Source organism: Garra rufa, chromosome 2, assembly GCF_049309525.1.
Source record: "Garra rufa chromosome 2, GarRuf1.0, whole genome shotgun sequence".
NCBI classification, from domain to species: domain Eukaryota; kingdom Metazoa; phylum Chordata; class Actinopteri; order Cypriniformes; family Cyprinidae; genus Garra; species Garra rufa.
In genome coordinates, this window is record NC_133362.1 from 30,867,853 (window position 1) to 30,881,501 (window position 13,649).

At 38.2% G+C, this 13,649-nt stretch overlaps 1 protein-coding gene across 1 annotated transcript in view; it reads right to left on the bottom strand.

Moving 5' to 3' along the window:
- The window catches only part of akt3a (v-akt murine thymoma viral oncogene homolog 3a), a 124,926-nt gene that overhangs the window by 98,460 nt on the left and 12,817 nt on the right, over nucleotides 1–13,649 (bottom strand). The gene's annotated exons all lie outside the window — the stretch shown is intronic.

Consider the following 13,649-nt stretch of genomic DNA (forward strand, 5'->3'; position numbering starts at 1 on the left):
CAGAACACTTACATAAGAGCTCAACCTGAGGTCCCAGGATGAAAATCACAGAGCTTGGCCACTTGGTGGTGCTATAAGAGGGGAAAAAACATAACAATGGCTATACCTACACAACCATTTGTCCTATCAACATGAAAGTCGATGCGCATGAACTTGGTCCAAAGTGCCACAAGTGTCTATAAGGACATCCAGAGAAGATTTGATTGAGAAGATGTAACAAAACTACTTTTGCGAACTAGTCCTAGGTTTTTTGCTCAATCTGGAAACAAAAAAAACACTGCAGTACAATTCCCTGGACTCTTTAGATCAATAATAAAAAATAAAAAAAGTTGAAATTGACCCTTTGGAAAGATATAACAGGGTTGTTTAGAAAAGAGGCCTGTCCGAATTTACCCCAAATCCTGTAAAGCCTAAAGGAAAACTCAAAACTTCACGAAACCTGGTGAGCACATGCGACAGGTGATTCTAAACAAGCATGCAAAGTTTTAAGGAGATCGGAGCAAAGCTGGAGCAACAACGGTCATAAACTAGGGCTGCACGATAAATTGTATGCAATATGCGTTTCAGACAGAGCAGCTTGTCAGTGAACAACAGCTCTGTGTACTAAGCGCTGCTCTATCTGAAACACAAACGTGATTGAGATTTACTACTGATTACAGGACCAGCTTTACTGACTAGATGTGCATTGCATATTGAAAGCGATTTATCATGTAGCCCTATAAACGTTACAAAACATATTTCTATGGTAAATTACCTGTTTTTGCAAAAAAAGGCTTGCTACATTATCTTTTTTTATGCTTGAACCCTAGTAATCACTGCTTGCAGCTACTGTATATTTACTTTTGTTTTCTTTGTGCACAAAAAGTATTCTCATAACTTCATAACATTATTGTTGAACCACTGATGTCACATGGACTATTTTAACAATGTCCTTACTACCTTTCTGGGCCTTGAACATGGTAGTTGCATTGCTGTCTATGGATCAGAAAGCTCTCGGATTTCCTAATTTCCTAAATATCCTAATTTGTGATCCGAAGATGAACTACATGAGAATGAGTAATTAATGACAGAATTTTCTTTTTTGGGTAAACTAACCTTTTAAGGAAACATGCCTCAAGCATGGAAGTCAAGTATTAATCTCAAATATGATCTTGTTAACGGTCCACAAGCCTCCTCCATCTGTGTACAATTTCACATCAAAGATTGATCAAACTCTAAACAAAGAGAAGGGAAGCTAGGAAGATGTTCCAGAGCTCGGTACAGCCACGTGTCAACACTGGGGTGAGTGGCCGACTGGCTGGGGATCCGTTGCAGGGGGTAAGATGATCGCTTGCAGCCAAAGGGCATGTGTGTGAGAGTATGTGACTGGTATCACCAATGAGCAGCTCTGTCATGCTTTCCCAATTTTCCTAATGGGCTTGGGCTCATTACAGAGTTATGAGAAACACTACCCTCCGCACATTAACAGCACAGGAGAAAGCCCCATACAAGTGGACAGAAGAAATTAAAGACAAACATCCACTTATGTGAGCACACAAACACACATTTACTGATGCCTCTATGAATATACGTTGCAGACAGATGCCAATGCATCCAACACTGAATGTATATTTGACAGTCTTGCATCTGCTTGTCTTCCTTCAAAAATTCATTGGTTTCATCTTGACAGTAACTTGCAATAAATAACTAAGCATCCAGTTATCGAATTGAACACAGCACATTCAATATGAACTCAAATAAATGTCATATTTTCCAAAGGAGGGGATGGATGATCACTCCCATATTTGGCACATAATGGAGATGGACCATGTCTAAATCTCAATCCAGCTGATCTCCATTATGACACAATAAAGCTTGGATCCAAGGTTTGTTGGAGACACAGCCTGGTAATGAGCTTCATCTCCATCCATCACACACATTCTTGGAATGCAGATGTGCTGCTGGAATTCTAAAGGGCTGATCAGTGGTTGGTCCGGATTGCTCCTGCCTAAACATACACATACTCCGCAGGCACTCCTAAATTCTCAGAGGCACGCACACGTTCACACGCCCCGCGCATCGCTGCCTCATCACTAAAACATGCGAGATGTGAGACAGTCAGATCACCGCAGGGCTTGGAAAAACGTTACCAAACAGTTCGCAATTTTATCTCCCCTCTCCTTCTCTCCCTGCTTCAGAGAAACTGTATCAGGAACACAAATATAGTCCTCCTGTACCCTCAGAGTTTACCTAAAAAAGACAATTCTGTCTTCATGTTGTTCCAAACCTGAATGACTTCCATTCATCTGTGGAGCACAAAGGGTGAAGTGAACAAGTGAAGTGAGTTTTTGCTGCTCTTGTGCATAGATGAAAGTAAATGAGAGGCTGTCAGACTCCATATGATCCATATCCATATGGTTTGTGATAAATCGTGATAAATTCAGTGTCTCCTGAAGTCAATATGAGGAAAGAACTTCATTATTAGTTATCATTCACTAAAAATGCTCCCCTTTGCTGAAACTGTGAAACTCATCAAATCTCATTAGTGCAATTTGAAAATCCATGTATTTAAATTTGGACAATCACATTGACTTTAAGTCAAAAGTTTTTGGACAGTAAGATTTTTAATGTTTTTTAAAAAAGTCTCTTCTGCTCACCAAGCCTGCATTTATTTGATTCAAAATACAGCATATGCATTAATATTGTGAAATATTTTTACTATTTAAAATAACTGCTTTCTATTTGAATATATTTAAAAATTTAATTTATTCCTGTGATCAAAACTAAATTTTCAGCATTATTACTCCAGTCTTCAGTGTCACATGATCATTCAGAAATCATTCTAATATGCTGATTTGCTGCTCAAGAAACATTTATTATTACTATTATTATTATTAATATTATCAATATTTCAATAACTTTATATACATCAAAGAAACTTGAAAAAATTATACTGAGCTGTTTTTAACATAATAATAAAAATAAATGTTTTTGAGCAGCAAATCAGCATATTAGAATGATCTAAAGGATCGTGTGATTGGAGTAATGATGCTAAAATTCAGCTTTGAATCACAGGAATAAATTACATTTTAAAATATATTCAAACAGAAAACAGCCATTTCAAATAGTAAAAATTGTACTGTTTTTGCGGTAATTAAAATCAAATAAATGCAGGCTTGGTGAGAAGAGACTTCTTTAAAAAACATTAAAAATCTTTAATGACTGGTAGTGTACAAGAACCAATGACATTCATTTCTGATGTTAAACCTAATATAACACATCTTTAAATGCCATATCTGTCATATTTTATATAAAAGTGAACAAGATTTAAGAGCTTTGGCAAATATTAATATTTTCAGTGATTAAACCTATGCACTACCGTTAAAAAGTTTGGGGTCACTAAGATTTTTAACAGAAATTATTTTATTAATAGAAATAATTTTATTCAGCAAGGATGCATTAAAATGGATCAAAAGTGACAGAAAAGATTGTTACAAAATATTTTTATTTAAAATAAATACTGTTATTTTAAACTGTTTATTCATTGAAGAATCATAAAAAAATCAGTATCCACAAAAATATTAAGCAGCACAACTGTTATTAACAAAAAGGAATACAACACCCAAAAATAAAAATTGTCATCATTTACTCACCCTCATGTCATTGCAAACCTGTATAAGTTTCCTTTTTATGTTGAATGCAAAAGAAGATATTTTGAAGAATTTTGAACAATCAAACAGTTGTTGGTCCCCATTAACTTGTACAGGGAAATAAATACTGTAGAAGTCAATGGTGACCATTAACTGTTTGATTACCAGCATTCTTCAGATTTTCTTCAATTTTTATGTGGAACATAAGAAAGAAACTCATACAGGTTTGGAACGACAGAGTGAGTAAATGACGACAAAATTTTCATTTTTGAGTAAACATTAGGAAATCTTAAGCACCTAATATTACGTTATGTTGTTATGTGACACCGAAAATTCAGCTTTGTCAGATATTTTGAATTATATTAAAATAGAAAACAGATTTTTTAAATCATAATTAAATCTCACTGTACTATATGTTTTATCAAGAGAAACTAAGAGACAAACTTATTTCATAAACATTAGAAAACCTTAACTGACCCAAAGTTTTAAAAGGTACTGTATATTATGTACATGTATAAAATTTATATACAGATTTAAATACATTGCTGTCTTTCCCTCAACAAATGTTATCAACTTCAGAAGGAATATGTAGTACGTTCATTTAAAAAATAAAATTTAGACAGTCTCTGCTGCCCATTTACTTTCATTGTATAGAAAGGAGACGTATCAAAACAGTGTTTTCCTTTTTTTGATGCACACAAGTTTAAGAAATCATATAGGTTTGTAACTAAATAAAGATAAGTTCTATTTTTGGGGTGAACAATCTCTTTAAACTTCTGTCTAACTTTCTCTAAAGTACTTAGAGACTCAACCACTTCATCATTTTCTCTGTTTTTGTTCTCTGTTGCCTTTCCTTACCTCAAGGTCTCGTTCTTTCTCTCTGGGCTGGGTTTCTGCACGATTCACAAAGATGACTAACTCTGCAGTCAGTCAGTCAGTTGGAGGCACGCAGTGAGTCAGCCAGTGACCCCCAGCCTGCTGCTACAACACCGCCTGACCCCCAGAGCCATCATCCCCTCTCTGAGCACGTCATCCTGTCCTTGTTCTCAAACACACACACACACACACACACACACACACACACACACACACACTCTTATACAATAACCACAAACAAAAACAACCACACACAAAAGCCACTGAGTCGTGACTGAGGGGGCCGCAGTATTTTCTTCATACGTGCTGACGCTAGTCTGAAAGGCACACTGGCAGAAGAGTGGAAAAGGCAGCCGTTAGTGTGTGAGCGCGCGTGTTAGAGACTGTGCAGGTGCGCCTCCTTTAAAGGAGACGGCAGATCTGTTTGGGTATGTGGAGGCTTTTCCCCTCACTGCTGAGAGGGAAGTGGGAGGACTTAAGACGGATGACTGTGAAAAGCTGATGTGAAATTAAAAAGCACCAGGATGATACAGGAGCGGCTCATGATCCTCCACAGCTCTCAGACTCTATTTGGCACTCGTTTGAATACAAAGCTTGAAGCGAGGCACATTTCATCAAAATTACCCTCGACTCTGCTACTAAACTGTAAAACACAAGTAAATAGCCATTTTCAAGCTGAATTATTTACAGAGTAAATCACATCCAACTACCAACGTTTTCTTGTAGAGGCACAAAATCCTTCGTAAAATTGTTTCTTTAAGTTATTTCATTACTTTTTAATCTTTGTATGTCATGGCATCTTATGTTGTTTGAAATGGTTGTTTTTAAAGGTCCCATATTGTACACATTTCTGGAGGTTTATTTTAGTTGTTGATGTCCTTAAGAATATATATCTGCGGCATAAGTGCCAAAATCCATCTCAATATATTTTTACAGCTCCTTTTTTAGGAGCTCTGTCAAGAACAGGTCGATTTTGGCCCATCTAATTAATATTCATGAGCCTCTCTTCTGATTGGCCTGTTGTTTTCTGAGTGACGCACATCCAAGCCAACTACAAGTAAATATGGTCATGTATGCTGTAGCCTAGCCCAGAGCCTAGCCTGCTGTGGCTTGGTGATACTCAACAGGATATTTCAGAATGATCATTAATGTTTTTTCTTTTTCGAACACTGAATGCAGTAAGCTACGTAACTGTTGCTTTAGTAAAGCCCCTTTCACAATGCGCGCTGATTCCGGAAAATTACGGGAACGAGCGCTATGTGAACAAAAGCCAGAACCAAATGCCATTAAGGCAGTGTTGTAGTGATGATGCACTTTACCCTGCGACTCTTCACGACGGAAAAAATACGTGCAAGTGGAATGAAGCAGCGATCAGGGAGCTCCTCACTTTCAGCGCTGAAAATCAGGTTAGTTTCAGTTTAGTGAAATGTACGCGTCGCATTACATCTTACATCCAAACGTCACGTCTTTATGGGTTGTGTGTAAAGCACGCACAGACTCCGGAAAACAACTGTGAATGAACCTAATTAAGCAATTCCAGAACAAATCGTGGGACACATTATCCGTGTATTTTCCGGAATGGCTGTGTGAAAGAGGCTGAAGTTGACGTGCCAGTGGTCTCTTATATTAACGTTGTTCGGAAGCCTGTGTAATGATGTAGCTTGACATCTATCGACTGAACAGGGTTTTCTCCACTTGTTTTCATGTTGTTGCTTAGCAATGGCATGGACGCAAAGTTGTCGAGGTTTCACAAAAGGAGGGTGGGACGGTGGTTGCTGCTCAGGGTGGTGACTGAAGGCGGTGACTGAGTAGATCGGACGTCATATTTTTAGAGAGGGTGCTCGCTGCAGAGCCATATGGGAGGAGCTGGAGCTCCAGCTCCCCCTCGCTGGAGGTAATGGGTGGAGATAGACACCTAACCACACCCTAACCCTACCCCTTACCCTATCCCTAACCTTAACTCCACCCATTTGTTCACTCAGAGGTGGAGCTGGACATCAAGAGAGGTGGAGCTGGAGGCCATTTGGCTCTGCAGTGAGCAGTACTTGTATTTTTACGGAAGTTACAGGGGCTCGTGAAAAGGAACGGCTACTTTATTCAGGCTGTGTGCAGTTTGCTGTGGACTGACTGTTTTGAAACTTATATGGTAGTTACATAACCCCTAGACCTCAATTATCATGAAAAAAGCCAGAAAATTTCGATTTTGACAATATGGGACCTTTAAGACTTATGGCTTAATATAACGTAAATGATGTCTCTTACTGAAATATGCAGTAGAAAACCCACAAAAGATCTATGTTGTTTTAAAAATCCACATCATTTAATACATATTTTGGACTATGCGCCATTATTTGAAATGGTTGCACTTGGTGAGCTACTGGCGCTACCTGTTGCTATTTTTACCGCAACACAACTCGGAAAATAAAATACTCATACCATGCCACATTGTGTGGCTTTTGGTTAAATTTTCAGTCAAAGGCAGCAAGAGAAGCAACGCAAGTCTTCACTGCTTTCCTAGTCATAAGAAGAGGAGAAAAAAAATGGGAATATGCCTGTGATAAAACTTCCTAAAAACCTGCGTCTTTGTTCTCTCCACTTTAGCCCCGATGCCTTTGGGGCTTTTAGTAGACCACAGCTACTGGAAGAGCTTATAAATGGAAGAGACAAGAAATGCTAGATGCCATCCTGGCAGGATGTAAACATGTTGATGCTTGTCATGACACCGCAGTCACTGAAAGAGTTTCTCAGCATGGATTTCACTCATTATTTAGAAGCATTTAGACTCCTTGTGGGGGGAAAAATAAATAAATAGATGGTACGCATAAGGTTCAAGTCTACGCTTATATGTGACCCTGGACCACAAAACCAGTCATAAGGTTAAATTTTACAAAACTGAGATGTATACATCATATGAAAGCTCAATAAATAAGCTTTCTATTGATATATGGTTTGTTAGGATAGGACAATATTTGGCCGAGATACATCTATTTAAAAATCTGGAATCTGAGGGTGCAAAAAAATCTAAATACTGAGAAAATCACCTTTAAAGTTCTCCAAATTAAGTTCTTAACAATGCATATTACTAATCAAAAATTACATTTTGATATATTTATAGTAGGAATTTTACAAAAAATCTTCATGGAACATGATCGTTACTTAATTTCCGAATGATTTTTGGCATAAAAGAAAAATCTATAATTTTGACCCATACAATGTATTTTTGGCTATTGCTACAAATATACCCCAGCGACTTAAGACTGGTTTTGTGCTCCAGGGTCACATATACATTGCCACCTGTAAGCTCTTTTAGTACCTGTGGTCATCATATTGGCATTTTATTTTCTGAGTTGTGTTGTGGTAAAAATAGCAACAGGTAACACCAGTAGCTCACCAAATGCAACTATTTCACGTTATCAAAATAATTGCACTCTCCATAGTCCAAAATATGTATATAACAATGTGGATTTTTAAATAACGTAAATCTTTCATGGGTTTTCCACTACATATTTCAGTAAGAGACATCATTTACATTGTATTAAACCATACAAGCTGTGATACCTGGGGTTCCCTTTAATTCCCTTTTCTGCTCTCTTTTTTTGCTAAAATCATAGAAAGATGGCACTGCAAACTGAATGGATGATCATTTGAGTGGCAGGCAGCTGGAGGAACTGAAACTCTTATGACCTTTGGACAACTTTATTACCCAGCACTTGATGTTAAATGTTTTTTTTTTATATTGTTGTTTTATTAAAGATTATGATTTTTTTTTAAGAATTAAGACCATGGATAAATATTTTATAATAAACACAAATTCCACACACACACAAAAATTTCATTGTGACTTTAAGCTTCATGAAAAGCTTATGTGCTGCAGCAGTTTTTAATTAAATCTCTCCCTTCAAGTGTTTCTGATTTTACCTTTAGAACTGTTTGTTCATACATTTTTCATACTGATGAAGTTACAATAAGCTCACTGCCTAAATTTTTTCTCTGAAGTCCAACTACAACATTTGTCATGTCATAACAGTCATAATTTAGTTTTACGTGGCCATTTTCCAAACTCTTACTGACCCTATGAAAGGAACAGAATGTTCTTGATACTTCACTGTACCTACTAAGTATACAATTTGTAAAATTACCTTTCCTATTCCCCATTTCTACCCACCAGCACAGATCACACCACTATTCAATAAGGATTTTTAAATTACTTAAATTTTAAAATCCAAAAATCATTAGGATATTAAGTAAATATATTATGTAAATTTCCTACCGTAAATATATCAAAACTTAATTTTGGATTAGTAATATGAATTGCTAAGAACCTCATTTGGACAACTTTAAAAGCAATTTCCTCAACATTTAGATTTTTTCCACCTCAGACTCCAGAATAGTTGTATTTTGGCCAAATATTGTATGTTAATGTAAATATTTATTCAGCTTTCAGATGATGTATAAATCTCAATTTCAAAAAACTTGTGGTCCAGGGTCACAAATAGCTGAAAGTTTAACTGTTTTTATTTATTCATTTTGTTGTATTGTATTTCTCGCACCATTATTTCCAGGAAGATGTTTTAATTGTATTTAATTGTAGCCAAATTGTGACCTCAAAGCCATAGCTGAGGATTAGTTTGGGGTTAAACAGGGTAAAAATGTTGATTCTGCTCAGATTAATTGTGATGTATTACGAAATATGTCTAAGAATCAATCAATTAAATCTGTAAAAATTAGGCGATATTTAGGGTTGTGCCCTACTCCTACAACATGTCCAATCCAGGTCTGAAGGAACAAATCCAAAAACAAATGTTCCGTCCACACTGAAAGAGAAATTGCTGTTACAGCCAGAATATATGTAATGTTTAATAAAGGGTTATAAGGATCAGGTTAATCAATCAAAAAATCATTGTGGGTAGGGTTATCAAATTAATGTCGCAGGAAAAAGCACTTGTCAGGGTCATGGCTGTCAGGACACAACTTCCTTAAATGATCTGAATGGACTGAGATATACCTAAATTAACTAACACCAGATACATCCCAAAAGCACCAGAAAGAGTCTATTTGTTTGTGTTGACCTGCATGAGGATGCTCCTGTATCTGTACTTCCACTGCAGTCAGAGCTGGTGTGTACTCAGATGCACTTTACATACTGGGGAGAGAAAGAGAGAGGGGGGACAGGAAGGAGATAATGAGGAGATGGCCGCAGTGGTCATCTGAGAGCAGGAGATTGCTGGGTATGAGAAAAGGAACAGGAAGTGAAGGATATAACAGTCAGCAAGGTCAGAGTTTGGAGTGTGTGTGAGTGTCTATGTAATCCATATGCTAGTACTGCATGTGCGAGTGAATGAACGAGCGCATCGCTGGTCATGTGATCATGCGGGAGAGCGAGCAAGCGAGCTTCATTCATGCGCCTGTATCCTTTCCTCAGTACAGAGTGTTCCAGCGGTCCTGCGGGAGAGAGCAGTGTACCATGTGACTCCTCTGCGCTGCTCTTCGGCTATGGAGCCTGACAGCCAACCTCCACAACCACATACACACACACTGCGCAGACATCAAAAGCATTTTCATCAACAGGTCTGCTTGCAATCAGTGCTAATCTACCGCGGACCAGCGATCTGGAAAACAAAACTGCATCAAATTAAAGATTCAAAAATAAAACTTCATGCTATTTAGTTCCATGACATTCCAGTATGGTGCATTTTGCATGATTTTGCAGACGTAATCTCCAAACAATCAAACTTTGGCTGAAGCATTAAACAGGCTGCGGTCAGTGATGAGAGGAATGTTTAGACAATGAGATGTGCGAGGGGGGCGAAGTCAGAAACAGGGGGTTTCATAGTCTTAAGCTGGCCCTTTTCTTTGTGATCCATTCATTAGTGGAGTAAACAGGAAATGATGTCACCCTTTTGGTTATCCTCTCTTCACACACAGCTCTTTTCCCCTAAAAAGTCACAGCTTGGAAGACGAGGAAAGGGGGGGTGGCAAAACTTGTACTGCGACACAGGTGCTCTAGAGAGAGGGAGGGAGAGAGAGAGATGATGAGATAGAGAGAGACAGCAGCAAAATGGAAAAGTAAAAGTACAACAGGACACAGACAGAGAGAGGGGGGAAGACAGTAAAAGCTATAATGGAAACAGAAAGTGGCGGAGACAAAGTGGAAAAAGGAGAGGAAAAGAAGAGGGTGATTGGGGTCGTCCTGGTCGGCAGCCAAGGCAAACAGAATGAAGCCAGTTTCCCAGCCCAGGGCTACACCAAACTCTCCCACTATACACACGCACACACACTCTCCCAAAACACTAACCTCTCCATCCTCAAGCCCAGCCCAGACTGCACACACTGGAGGGAATTTCAAATCTGACTCAAAGTGGATGCTGCACACATGAGTTCACTCGCACAAAACTCACCATCCATTAAAAGGGTTCCAACTGTTTTTGACTGTTCATTTTTAACCAATGACCTTTGAGTTGTTCATGATTACTGTATAAAGACAGGGCAAAAAAAATTGCTTTACAACTGAATTGAAGATAACCTTTTAAATGACCTTTTAAAGAGTTGTTAGTGTTAACTACATCTAAAACCATTTAAAATATCTTTTGTGAATTGTAATAAAGCTGAAACAAACAAACTTGTAAAAAAAAAAAAGACAGACTTTGGCAGCTTCAAAGAACTTTACACAGTCCCAGCCGAGGAGTATGGGTCTTGTCTAGTGAAATAATCGGTTATTTTCTTAAAACAATTAAAATTCTTGTATGAAAAAAAAAAAAAGTGAAAGTCGTGACGTATTGTCAAGTACGGTGACCCATACTCGAAATTGCCCCTCTGCATTTAACCCATCCAAGTGCACACACACAGCAGTGAGAAGTGAACAAACACACGCACACACACTGTGAATACACACCGGAGCAGTGGGCAGCCATTGCTCCAGCGCCCGGGGAGCAACTGGGGGTTCAGTGCCTTGCTCAAGGGCACTTCAGTCATGGTATTTCAGGTGGAAAGAGCGCTGTTCCTTCACAATCCCCACCTTCAATTTCTGCCGGTGTGGGAATCGAACCGGCAACCTTTGGGTTACCAGCCCAACTCTCTCACCATTAGGCCACAGCTGCCTACATTGTCACATGTTATGTAGGCGGAAGTACCAACCTAGTGTTTACAAAGCGAACGTGCAAAGAAAGTCAAACACCCTTTATAAAAAAAAAAGGTAAAACAATGATCTTGGACGATTTTGAAGTTGGAGGAGAAAATGAGTTTTTCGCCCTACCCAACCTTTTTGAACTGAAGTACACAGATGAAGAACTAACCACGCATGACCTTTCCAATGTGATTACGTAATGCGTGAAGTCGGGGACACTCAGTTAAAAAGTACAGAAATTTTGTCGGCACCAATAGCCTTGTGGGCAGCGTGCTGACATACAGCGCCACTGCGTTCCGGGTGTCCTGTGTTCGAATCCCGACTAGAGGACCTTTCCCGATCCTGCCCCCTATCTCTCTCCCACTTCGCTTCCTGTCATTCCTGATCTGTCCTATCACAATAAAGGCGAAAATGCCAAAAAATAAATCTTAAAAAAAAAAAAAGTACAGAAATTTTTTTTTTTTTTTTTTAATAAAATGACTAATTGTTTCACTAGATACAGTAAGACTCTTATTCCTCAGCTGGGATCATGTAGAGCCCTTTGAAGCTGCATTGAAACTGCAATTTGGACCTTCAACCTGTTGATCCCCATTAAAGTCCACTATATGGAGAAAAATCCTGGAATGTTTTCCTCAAAAACCTTAATTTCTTTGCGACTGAAGATAGAAAGACATGAACATCTTGGATCAAATGGGGGTGAGTAAATTATCATGAAATTGTTTATTCTGGAAGTGAACTTCTCCAAGAATAAACGTTGTTTTCTCAAAAACACAAACATGCGCATTACAGTGTAATCAGACTTTAGCCATTAACATGTTTTTAAGATACTGAAAAAGCACAAATGTCAGGGCACGTCAACTGACAACTTCTCCAGGGCCCCAAAACCCCCTCAGACCCCAGAGGGTTAAAGACCCTCAACAAACAGATCAATGTTATACAACATTGACTTGGGGGCAAGTTTTACTCTATATCCAACCAATGCAGTATAGAAATGTTCATTGCTTTTCCATTACTTTTTCATGAATGTGGGAGCCCTGAATTGAAGTGATGAATTCCAAAAAAAATGGCTGTTGGACACATCTAAATAAGCTCAAGCATGTCAGACCAACAACCTCTCATCCAATCTGAGGGCAGGACATCAGGCTCAATATTGCATAAACACACAGGCTTAAAAGCATTCACACTGAACTAGTCCTTGTACTAGTTCTGCTTGACTGCTGTACCAGGTATCGGATCCCACTTGCACATTTATAACTTAGCAAGCCTGAGTCTAGTCACAGAACTCACCTGTGTGTCTACACTCTTAAAAATTTAAGTTCTTTATTGGCATCCATGGTTCTTTGAAGAACCTTAAACATCCATAGAACCATTCAAATGTAAAAGGTTCTTTATAGATTTTTTGATTTATAGATTTTCTTCAAAATGTTTTTTTAGGAACTGTTCACTAAAAGGAACCAAAAATGGTTCTTTTACGGCATCACTACAAAAAAAAGACCTTTTGGAACCTTTACTTTTGAGTGTAAGGAACCAAATATTTGGATGCTTAAACATGCCTCCACTGTCGCATCTTTATTTTAACATAGGTACATTACTCAGTCTACAATTAATGTGTATCCATGATAGACGAAGCCAATCTCCAATCACCTTTTCTGACAGTCCAACTTCATAAAATACAGGTGGGTTCAACTTCAGTCACTGAAATATTGTTTTAGTTTGACTAAAATAAAACTTTTAAAGTACATGTGACTACTTTACTGTGTCCACTCCTATTGCTAGTCATCGCAAAATGTTGCTGCTCATTTGCATGAAGTCAAACTTTACTGAACAAACATATTGCCAACGGCCCCTGTTGCTTGCATCACCAAACCACAAACTTTCATTGAAAACGAGTGACTTTTGGCAGCTGCACATCTGTCAGCATGGATACTTAGGGATATACATATAATCTAAAAGGCTACAAGTGAGACTGAAAGGAAAAGTGAAACTGAAAGCAGGACAATCTGGTTGAACTACCCTAGGTA